We start from the raw sequence: 12,349 nt of genomic DNA on the forward strand, positions 1-12,349 counted from the left end.
GAAAATAGACTAATCTTTTAAGCAAAATTCTCACCATGCTGCTGACACACTGAGCTTAGGAAGATAGCTACACACATGCCATCATGGCACAGCACTCACTTCACAGAGAGCACCATTTCTTTTTCATATTAATAAGATGAATACTGTAAATCAATAAAATCAGAAAGATGATAAACATCATATTCAAGTTATCTAATGTTCTTGCTTTATTCCACTCTGTTCAAGCTCCGAAACTTGAATTCTTCCAATGAGTAGCATTAAGGGGAAAATAGTGAAGAAATTTCTTACTGAAAAGGGGACATTAATAATACTGGTACTTATTGGGTAGACAATAAAGAATAGAGGTTTTTATACAATTATCCCATGATGTGTTCCTGCTCCTGAACTTTATAGTTCATACCTATGTATATGTGTGTATTTATATGTATATATGTGTGTGCATACATATGTATGTACATATATGTATATATGATACATATATCATATACATATAATCTTTGCCAAATGTTTCTTAAAATCTCCTCATGACACCTTTTAACCTATTCATGTATTCCTTGACTCGTCAGTATTATTGACAAGATCCTATAGCTCAGATGCTATGATACAATGATGGAAACAATAAAAGAGATAAGAAAGACTCTCTGCCCTCCAATAAGAATATACACTTCATCTGACAATAGAAGCTAGGTTTCAGTGAGGAAATCTCATAGGTGAGGTAGCTAAGAAAACCTTCTAGTAATTCATTGTTAGCCAAAGGAAGATGTGGTAACCAAATCAAGAAGATGGGATAAGGGGGCTGGAGAGGTGGCTCAGTGGTTAAGAGCACTGACTATTAAGGAACTAGCAATACAGTAGATGCAAATAGTCAAGGAACAAGCAAGACAATAAACACAAAAATAGCCAAAAAACAAGCAAGGCAATAAACAGAATTCTACAAACACTCCAGTGATCAATGTTTCTGAGGGCTTATCAGGATGACCAAAATATCTGAGCCTACTTCCCTGTCCTAGCCCAAAGTCATTTTCATGTCTGAGGCCTACTTCTTTGTTCTAGCCTAAAATTTAGATTCTTGTTTGAAATTATTTCTTTCTTCTAGCTTAATATTAGGAGGAGGGGGGATGGGATAGGGGGTTCTAGGGAGTAGAAATGGGGAAAGGGAATGGCATCTGAAATATAAATAAATAAAATATCCAATTTAAAAAAAAGAGCACTAACTGTTCTTACAGACATCCTGAGTTAAATTCCCAGCAACCACTTGGTGGCTCACAACCATCTATAGTGTGATCCGATGCCCTCTTCTAGTGTGTCTGAAGACAGCAATAGTGTACGCATATATTAAATGAATAAATAAAGATTAAAAAAGAAGAAGAAGATGGGGAAAAAACCAAACTAGACATAAGCAGAAACAAATATTCTAAATTGATGTCAAGGTCTTTATACTTTACAACAGCTAGAGCATGAAGGGAATGTGGGAAGATGATTGTCTCTTCTTGGCTCTCTAAATTTCTGGATTTGCTGTCAAAGACAAATATTGGTTCTACATAAGAATAAAAATTATGGTTGTATTTTAGTTTTAATTAAGAATGGTTTAAAAAAGGAAATAACAAAAAATAAGACAAAAATATAGTTGATGTTTTTAAAATGCAAGGTATTATGGTCTTCTTAGAAATAAGGTGTTAGTTTGGATCTAAAATCATTTTAAAAACAATTACAAGCAGATAATCATAGTTTTGTCACATACAGGAATTATAAATAAGACCACAGTCTCTGGGTAGTAGTAAGTGGGAGTAAAAACAAGAAAGGAACTCTAACGAGTGCATGGCAGACTGAACAGGTCACTGCAAAGGCTCTGGGTGTTTGTGTCTCAATGAACAGTGGAATAATGTGATGTAGTTAGGTATTCTGAGATCACATTCTAGAAGCTTGAAGGAGAATGGGCTATAGATGAGGAAGGCTCAGCACATAGATCAGTGTGATGACTACTCCAGCAGATCAGGGGAGAGATGATGGTGGCTCAAGCCAAGGGAACACCACTAAACAACAGAAAGATGACCATAAGGGAATGTTTTAGCAGCTGAAGTTTGAGTTGGAAGAGAAAAAGAGATCAAACAAGAACAAGTGGGAAAGAGAACATGAGCGATAGGGGATGGATTAGTGAGGGAAAGTAAGACAGAAAGTAAAAAAGGATAACCAAATTTTTCCCAAGATAAGCAAACAAACCTGTGAAGAATAATCTGAAATGGATACCTCTCACCCCTTCTGATGTTAACTGGCCAAAAAGGTTGCCTACCAGAAGGTGAAAAGCAGTGAAACAAGCCATTTTAATTTTTGTTCTAAGGAAGGAAGCTATTTTAATGATCTGTGGTGTATTCCAGTACAATAGAGCACTGTATACTTACAATGGCAGTGCTGGTGGTCACTACAGTTTCAAGGGTGCTTTACAGCAGGCATGGCTCTGGTACTCACTAGTTGTCACTGTGTGTCAAACAGCTTTATATCATAGGCATTGTTGTCATTGTACACAAAATAAAATTAAGATCATACTGCCTACAAAATTTACTCATAGTCACAAAATAAATAGTCGATGGGATCATTAGAAGCCAGATCTTTCTGACACACTAATTGGAACTATACCTATTCCTACTTCAAAATATCAAGCTGAGAAGGGAGACTCGCCTTGGTTCATAAATCAACAAATCTCTGAGCTGCTGAAGTTCTGGGGCAAATAGGAACCAGATTTTATAACATAGATCATGTCCTATCTCAAAAATAGATATTCTTGAGACAGGGCAAGTAAAATGAATGAAAATTACATTTCTTATTTTGTTACTGGTGAAGGTGCCAATCTCAAAAAGAGAAAAGAACATTTTATCTTCTCTCTAGAATCCAGGTCATAGCCTGGGTTCTCAGAGATCTTTATTCCTTCAGTAATTATGAACAAAGTATCAATCACTGGAAATTTAAATATATTGTGGCAAACGCAAAGCTAAATATGAGCTAAATATGTGAAATATAGTTGCTAAAGGACACATAAGGTCAAAATTTATATAGACTAGAGAATGGACTCGCTCCTTCCGGACAGAAAGGATACAGAGAAGGTTCAGAGTATCAAGAATAGAGGTTGGAGTGTGGTTAGCACAATCACTTCGAGCGTTAGTAAACCTACTCTTTCAGTATGAAAGCAGAATAAGAAGGATAGACAGCGGTTGCTAGAACACTTCATATGAGATATCGTGAATATTCAAAAAAGCTATTATATAAGGACAGTGATGAAAAGATTTCTTGAAAAATTTTTTAAAGGAAGCAAAAGTTACTTTGTGTTTATTTAAATATTCAAATAAACAGAGGACGTTATTTATGAGGAAGGAGATTCTCAATTGAACATCGTAGCTATAGTTTTCCAAACTGTAATTTGTACATTCAGAGTTTTTCTTGATATTTAACCCTGCTGTTTTTCAATACAAGTCCATTTGCATGGATTGAATTTCTTCAAATTCCATCTTGCAGGAGAATTTATACAAACCTACTATAAAGGACTTTTCCTAAGAAGAATGGCTTATAATACCAGAATGTCAAAACCCTCCAGGAAGATTTAGGTGTGTTTCCTGGATGCTTACTTAAATAAGGTATCATATACAAACTGCAAATAGAGTGCCTGGCACATTATTGGCACTCAATAAATTTTAACTATTTTGCCATTAAGGTTTAGTCATCAACATTGATCACAGGCTTTCCCTAAGTAGTTAATTAATCATCAAGAATTTTTAACAACATGTATTTATTGAATATGTCCAAAGCTCTCTGCATGCAACATTGTCTGCTATTTAAATTATATAGAATTGATTTCTGGCACCACAGGTGCACTCTTTGGAAAGAGGATATAGCATTACAAAGGACTTCAACCTACAAATCCAGAGATTTGGACCTCCCCACTAAAGACACATGGTGTTGATCTTGTCATTTGTAGCTGAGGAAAACAGCATTGGTCATGACCTTATTTATTTTGGTGGAGATGGGACTAAGCATGGGAGATCCCGCTCTCTTCCTAGTTCCCTTTCTGCCACAGCACCTCCATATGGGACTGACACACCTTGGGAAACACCCTCATGAATAAAAGTAACTTCCTGCACAAAGGATGCTGTCATATGAATTCCTGCAAACCTGAAGCAGCAATTGCTTAAAACTATACTAACAGGTCAGAGACATCAATGTGAATTCAAACCATTCTGCCGAATAACTGGCAGATGTTGCTGTACTTCCAGACAAAGCATCCACTCAAGAAACTGGAGATTTACTAAACATATTCATTCTAATTTTAAAGTTTGGATGCCTAATGTATGGCTGCTTAAAATGAAAATAAAACTCAAACATAAACACATGGAGAAATATTTAAGACACATATAAACCTATAGATAAAACCTGTAAAATTAAACATTGTCTACTAAAAGTCTATTATGATCTAATGAATGTAAACCAGTTGTAATCTGTCCAGTACATGTTTATGCTCAGTACATGTTTAAACAATCCAAACATTGATATCCAATACATATTACATAGAACTATTTTTAATCATATCTGATTTTATGGAGTTGAAATAGATGGTTTTTTACAGAAATGAAAATAATAAGCATTATCAAGGCTATTAATAAATGAGTATTTTCTGCAAATAAGTTCTATTTTTATATAAGGATGAAGAAATCAAGACAACAGTAAATCAGACTGAGCATGGGGACCCCCTATGGAGGAGTTGGACTAAGGGAGCTGAAGGACTTTGTAACCCCATAGGAAGAACAACAGTATCAACCAACTAGAACCCCAGAACTGCCAGTGACTGAACCACCTACTAAAGAATACACACAGAGGGACTCCAGTTGCATTTGTAGCAGAAGATTGCCTTATCTGGCATCAGTGGGAGGGAAGGCCCTTGGTCCTGTGAAGGCTTGATGCCCCAGTGTAGGGGAATGCTAGGTTGGTAAGGTAGGAGTAGGTGGGTGGGTAAGGGAGCACCATCATAGAAGCATGGGGAGAGGAGATGGGATAGGGTGTTTGTGGAGAGGAAACCAGGAAGAAGGATAACATTTGAAATGTAAATAAATTTAAAAAACCAATTAAAAACAGTTTAAACAACAGGAAAAAAATCAACACCAAACTTATACCTGTGATTTGACTCTAAATAAACCTCTGATTATTGATATAATGTTTTGATCATTGGTATTACAGAACTTTTCTTTCAGAATTCAAATGATTATTACTCTTGTTTTGTTTTGTTTCATTTTGTTTTGTTTTCCTTTTCTTCATTTGAACCTTTCATCGGAATCACAGCTTCAAAGAGTAACTGCAACCCTAAAGTAGAATATCTGAGATCAGTTTCATACAAATAAACTCATCGTCTGAGTCCTAATGGTCAATATTTGTTTCTGAAGTGCTGTCTTAAAACTCAGTATTCTATCTTCCATGTTTCTATCTTAGTTACAAAATCACCCAAATACTGTACTATTAGCTATTTGTGGTTATAATCCCATATTATCTTTGAGATTTTTAGTTTAATAATACCAATTCATAGATTATCTACATTAAGCTCTTTATTTTTGCTGTAATAGTCATCTGTAGCAGACATTTATAAGTTTTAATATGGGTGTTTTCAAAGAAACTGTTCCAATGAGTAACTCTAAGAAATAATAAGGAAATATTCTTTCAATGTTCATAACTAAATAGTAAACACAAGTTTGAGTTTCAATGTTTTATTTTAGGTTTTATAATTTGATTTTTCTATTTGAGATTACTTATTATTATGTAGGTCATCTACAAATATTGGTAAATGTTCATTTCTTTGGTAAATAATTGTTTCTTTTAAGACAAAGAGACTGAAAAAAGAATTATATTAAACACATATAGATTCATATATACTTGTATCTAAATTAAACTGCATTATAAGTTGCATAATACCAAGATGCTCTTATTTTTACTTTCTTTGAGAATTACATGCTGGGTATAATATGTACTAAATGCAATATAGTTAACCAAAGGCTTGATAGTATTAACTCTGCTGGATAGTATTAATTCTGCATAACATCAATAAAGAACTAGCTAAAGTCCCCCAAAGTTCTAATTCATGATTTATTTGACTAGATTGTGAATTGGGGAGTGAAATGGGATAGAAAATGTAAGAGTTCTTAATATAAATATTAAAGAACTAGAAGAATAATCATCATATTCCCAAATTAAATTTCTTTTTTTATGTGAAAATTTTTATTGGATATTTACATTTCAGATGGCATCCCCTTTCCCCATTCCCCCCCCTTAGAAAACCCCTATCCCATGCCCCCTTTTCCTTTTTGCATTTATACATTTTTTTAAAATAATGTTAATCATAAGCGTTATAAGTTTGGAATTGTTCAATCAGAGGTGTGTAACCCACTGACCAACCTAGATATAACAACTATCTTTGACTGGTGGAGATACATGAATATCTGCCTCCCTGTCTCCCCCCTCTTTCTCTCTTTCATCACCTAGCTTCTCGTCTCCTTCTTCTTCTCCTCTTCTTACTCGTTTTCTTCCTCTCAGTACTCCTCCTACCTTAGCTCCTCCTACACATCACCCTTCTTGTTAAAATGAAACTTTTCTCTCAAAATACAATTAAAGCATAATCATGCCAATTTGTACCAGTGAGGTACAAGATAGTCCTACTACCCAGTCCATCCTTTTGTTTACTAACCAGCACCTCTGTCATCTATCCTAACTAAAACATTTACTTCTGAACCTGGCTTTAGGGTGAATGTCAGCTGACGACCATCCACTCAAATCTTTTCTCTTAAGGTAAATAGCTATAAGTTTTCAACCCCGTCAGAAATCCAGAATGACTCAGTTAACTATAATTGTGGGAAGCACAAAGCATAGCTTCTAAAACTTAGCCAATTTATAGAGACCTCTGAACACCTGAAAAGCCCCTATACTACCGAACGTTGGAGCATCAAATCTTCAGCCTTCTGGCCCAGAATCATCTGCAAATTAAATTTCTTAAAAGCAAAATTGCTACTGCCCTTTCTCAATTCCTTTGTTTCACAGTTTAGTGCAACAGAACATTCTGACTCATGTGCATGCTATAAAAAGGTTTGGCCTCAAGCCCATCACTTCACACAGCCATGCAAATAATAAGCAACTCAAGCCTATGTCCTACAGAAAGCGCTAAAGCAACCTGATGCTGGAGTCAGAGAGTCAGAAGAGGCTTAGAGGAGGGATGTCTGAAAATGCTGGGTTCCTGCCCAAAGATAACAGTAGGAGACAGTCACAGGCTAGGAGGAAAGTATGGAGTAAAAGAGTCTGAGAACATACATGGTAGTTAAATACGTACCTTTTCAAGAGGAAAATTACTCATGTGAGATATATTTGGTTGATGAGAAAGCATACAAATTCTGGAGACAAACTTATTTAAATTGTTGTCTGGATTTTAAAATTGTCAGTTATGTGACCTTGGCCAGTATATGTAAGAAGCCCATCTCAAACTCAACTTATACGTTCTCTTCTCTAAAATAAAAAAACAATTAGTACCTCATGAGAATGTATGAAATACCATGTTCATGGAAGAACCAGGTAAAGCTTTAACACATAGCATTCAATAGAATACTGTAGCTTCCCTTCCTATCTTTCCTGAGTCTTACATTAAGCTAAGAGAAACATTTGGAATTTTTCATACTATGCAGCAGCTATTTGTAATTTTGTGTGTATGTAATCCCTAGGTCCACTTTATATCTTCACAACCAAGTCACAAAGAAACTGCACAAGGATTTGTCATAGGCTGTTTGACTTATTTTGATATATTTTTAATTCATTGGAAGTTGGTTTTAGAAACATATCTATGTTCCAGCTTTTAAGTCATTCTCCTCTTATTTTAACAACTATGACAAACACACACACACGGGGAGAGAGAGAGAGAGAGAGAGAGAGAGAGAGAGAGAGAGAGAGAGAGAGAGAGAGAGAGAGAATGAGAATCAGCACATGACCAAACTGGAATTATCCAGGAAGAGCTGTCCTATCTCTTATTTTTCTAGATTCAGAACTTCTTAAAAAAAAAAAAAAAAAAAAAAAAAAAAGCTTATGAAAGCTTTGACATTATGCGTAGGAAGTCCCAGAGATAATGTTGACTCAGTAAATGTAGGGTTGTCCTATCCTATACTATAAGAAAATCACACTTGCAATTTGACTTTTTGCATGCCCTCAGACTAACCTCTAGATGTTACAATGTGAGACTCACCCTCAGTAAGGACATTCATCTAAGATGTTGTTTCTTTGAAGAGTAGAACATTCAGAAGTTTAAAAAGGAAACAAAATCAAGTAGTAAAACTTCATTAAACGAGTTAATTTTAAAGCGCCACTGACAATGCAAGCTAACCATAACAAAGTTCACATATACCAGTGAGAATGATACATTGTCAAGGAAAAAAAGAGGGAGAGGAAAAGGAGCAGGAGAAAGGGGGAGCAGGAGCAAAAGAAATTTCAGAACCAAAAGGGAAGCTAGATCCTTGAGCACTTTCTCCTTACAGCTGTAGAATCATCGGGGTTTATGCTGCACTAAAATATGAGATTATTTTCCCTACCGCTTTGGAGAAGTGTATCTGCTCCAAAGGCAACAAATACCACAGAATCATAAAAAAATCTTTCCTGTCAAGGTTTACAGTCCTTCTGCCATTCAAGTACTATCTATGGTTCAAGACTACCTAGCTTTCTAGATCACATATGATCCGGTGGGTTCCATACACTACTGTCTTTGACTTAGAGCATTTCTAGTTAAGCGTACACTACAGTCTCCAATCTTTCAAAGTGGTTCTGGAATTCTTCATCCCAGGCCCCTGGCGATGGGTGTGTACAAGCCAAGCTGTTTGTCACTGTGTCTCATGGCATCACTGAACCAATTTGGGATGGAAAGCTGCCTAGGTACAGTGGAGCCTCGGATGACTGGTTTTATAAAAAGCTGTCTTCCACAAGAAGATAAAACTCGAAGAAAAACTCAGTATATTAACTGCCACCCTTCAAAACCCATGACAAAATTAAGGCTGTGCATTGCAATTGTGTATTTTCATAGCTGAGAGTCTTTTTCTTTTCCCGTAACTTTTGTTATTGTTCCCCCCTCTAATGCTTTTTCTTGTAAAATATGTTCAAGTAAATGTTCCTGTTTTGAGGGTTTCATTTTAAATACGGTGGTCTTCAGGAATCTGCAATATACATCTAACTGCTTGGAAATAAAACATTGTGTACATCCAAAAACATAACCTTAGACTGCTGCAGCCTTTCATGAACTCCAAATCGCTAGTCATGACATGAGTTCTGCTTCTGTTTGATACCTTTTTCCATCAGATAATGAACAAATTAATTCTATCAGAACCTAATTTTCAAAGGATCTCTCAGTGCTTAGTAAAAAGAATGGTAGAGAAAGAAAAGCTTAAAAATGGAATTAATAAATTGGCACAAAAAGATTAGGTTGATAATATTAATAGTGCCACAAAAGCCCTATTTGATTCATAGATGCTAGTGCCCAATACCCCTCCTTCACACCTTGTGCTATTAAATGCCACCCCTAAAGAAATCAAACACATTGATTATAGGAGTTTAAGAACATAAGTCTATATTCCAAACCACAAAAACCCAAGGAATAAATGAATCCCACCAGCATAGCTTAGTTTCTTAGGGTGTTTCCAAATATATTCTTTAAACAAAGGATCAGACAGTTTGAAAATTATAATCACTGACTAATGAAGCTATCTGTGGTACTGAAACACTGTCAAGCCAAAAAGATAATGAAGAGTAGGAGAAAGAAGAGGGAAATAGAAGAGAAGTCAAAGAAGTAAATACAAAAAGGTGAAGTGTTACTTCATGTACTTTTTATTTTATAGAAAGTTCTAACACTTGACTTTGAGTTTCTTAAAAAGCTACCATAATTAAAGGGAATACTAAATTCTTATCTTTAAAGATATGACAAACACCAATAAACCATTAGAATTTAAAGCAACTTAAGCATATACAAGCATATCTTTAGATAACTTGATAAAATTATCTAGAATAATCTTCCTTGTCATAAATAATTATATAAGTACATAGATTTCTGGTTGAGGAACTGATATTAAAGTCAAAATGGCTTTTACAACATATTAAACAAAATGTAATTAGTTGAGAAAATACTATGCTAAGAAAAAGGGACATAGTTTTAGAGAAACATTCCAGTCAGAATATCTACTTTCCTTTATTCCAAAAAGAATGAGATATCATACCTACCTACCATAAACAGAAGCGTATCACAGACATTTAAGTGCACATCATATAAACCTAATAAAATTTCTCTTAAAAATAATTATTAGTATACTCAAAGTATTTAGATTGAAGAATCAAATAAACACACATTATGTGGGCCTCCACTCTCTTAAATATAGCTTTGAATCTCTAGTGAGTTGGAAGCTTATGAATAAATAAATATCAGGCTGAGTATCCCCACAGAAGCCTTAATTGTGTACAGCTAACCGGAATTCTTTAGCAATTGTGGAAAACATAGGGGGGACACTAAAATTTTTGTTCCTTTTTACCTTCTTTCTATCATGAAAAACACGATTGATTTATTTTTAGATAAAAGAGTAAATAATAAGAACAAAGGCAACATTTTGGTGGAGTTTACACTTTACTTAATGATAACCTATTGGTTCTAGTTTGTCAGATCATGTTGATATAAATTTAAATTGAATGTGACAAAGTCTTTTCAAGATGAAAAAAAAAAAAAGAATAGGATTATATGCAACCGCCTTGAAGGAAAATCAAAGAAAACCTGAAATATGATACCAAATAACTTCACCAGACTGAATATGATTTTTTTAAACAGCCACCTTGTATGCTATCCAGCCACTCTTTACAGGTTTAAAATTAGTCAATGCTATCAAGATATTTGTTTATCTTTGTAGTTGAAATATATTTAAATATCATTAGTACAAGAAGAAAAGAATCCAGATGGCTTTTTAAAAGCCAGATATACAGTTCATGGTAAGTAGATGACTTAGATACCCACGAAGTAATTTTTAGCCTGCTCTCTCACATCTGTTTTAGAGTTCAACCAGATATATTTTATTTCAAAAACTCAACTACATGTATATAGTAGCCCAGAATTAATGTTCCTGGAAATAATAATAACAATAATAATAACAGTAATATCATAATATTAATGATATCATAAAGATACACCAAATTTAATATTGTTTTTATAGTGAATACCAACAAATAACATTTTTTTCTGTTTTAAATATTTGCTGAATATCTATATGTATTATATCTTTCTACTATGACAAATGTAGAAGCTAATCTAATTTCCATACAAATTCTCTGGTATATTTAAGATACTGTCATTACCATTTACTTAATTTTTCTGTTTATTTTTAAGAAGATGAAAGAGGAAAAATGAAGAAAACAATGAGAAGGTATTAACATCTGTAAGTATGTGTTAAAATGGTGTGCTATGTAATGATACACATACACATGCAATGTTTTATACTCAGATTAAAGCTTTCTTTATTTGCTTATTCAGTGAAACTTACAAGATAATATGTGAAAGATCAGCTGCATTTATTATGTACCGCCATTCTACAAATAAAATATTTACACAAATGGAACATAAATTCTTCTGAGAAAATTAGCAAGTCAAACCAACTTGCCAAAAGTTAAAAATATAACCCCCCCAAATTGCCATGCCTTACATACTAGTCGTTATAATGAATGTATTCATTCATATAATGAATCCAAAATATTATTTTTCTGATCCAGTCTAGCTTTCGTGTGTGTGTGTGTGTGTGTGTGTGTGTGTGTGTGTGTGTGTGTGTGTGTGTAAAACAGTCTTGATGATATTTCAGGTGACACACTACTGTGCATTGAACAGTTGCTTTTCTGAATAATCCTATTTGCTCATTTTGAGAACAATTTCTAAAAAATTATTCATTGTTCCTATTTATGCATACATTTTAGAAGTCATTTCCCACGTTAGGACAAAATTATCTTCAAAGTATATACTGAGAGGAAAGACCACTGGGCTTCCTTTTGCCTACCACATGTGAGAGCTTGTCAGCATTCAACTCCAAGGCCTTTATTTAATACCAGCCTTTAAATAATTCAGATAACAGTTGATTACTCCATTGCAAGAACTGTTGAGCTCTGCAAAATCTGAATAACACAATATTTCGAACATAAGAGAGGCGATCTTGAATTATAGGCATGTAAGTAAAATGCACTTCTTGAGACCAAACCATGCAACCTATTTTTACATTTCTATATATAAAATCTGGCAAATACCAATTTGCTTTACTACCAAGTAATTTTGCATGCT

The 12,349-nt window shown here is 34.3% G+C and overlaps 1 long non-coding RNA gene across 2 annotated transcripts in view; it reads right to left on the bottom strand.

Moving 5' to 3' along the window:
- LOC117707673 (uncharacterized) overlaps positions 1-12,349 on the bottom strand; it is a 452,126-nt gene that overhangs the window by 436,971 nt on the left and 2,806 nt on the right. The gene's annotated exons all lie outside the window — the stretch shown is intronic.

This window comes from Arvicanthis niloticus, chromosome 4, assembly GCF_011762505.2.
Source record: "Arvicanthis niloticus isolate mArvNil1 chromosome 4, mArvNil1.pat.X, whole genome shotgun sequence".
Taxonomy (NCBI): Eukaryota; Metazoa; Chordata; class Mammalia; order Rodentia; family Muridae; genus Arvicanthis; species Arvicanthis niloticus.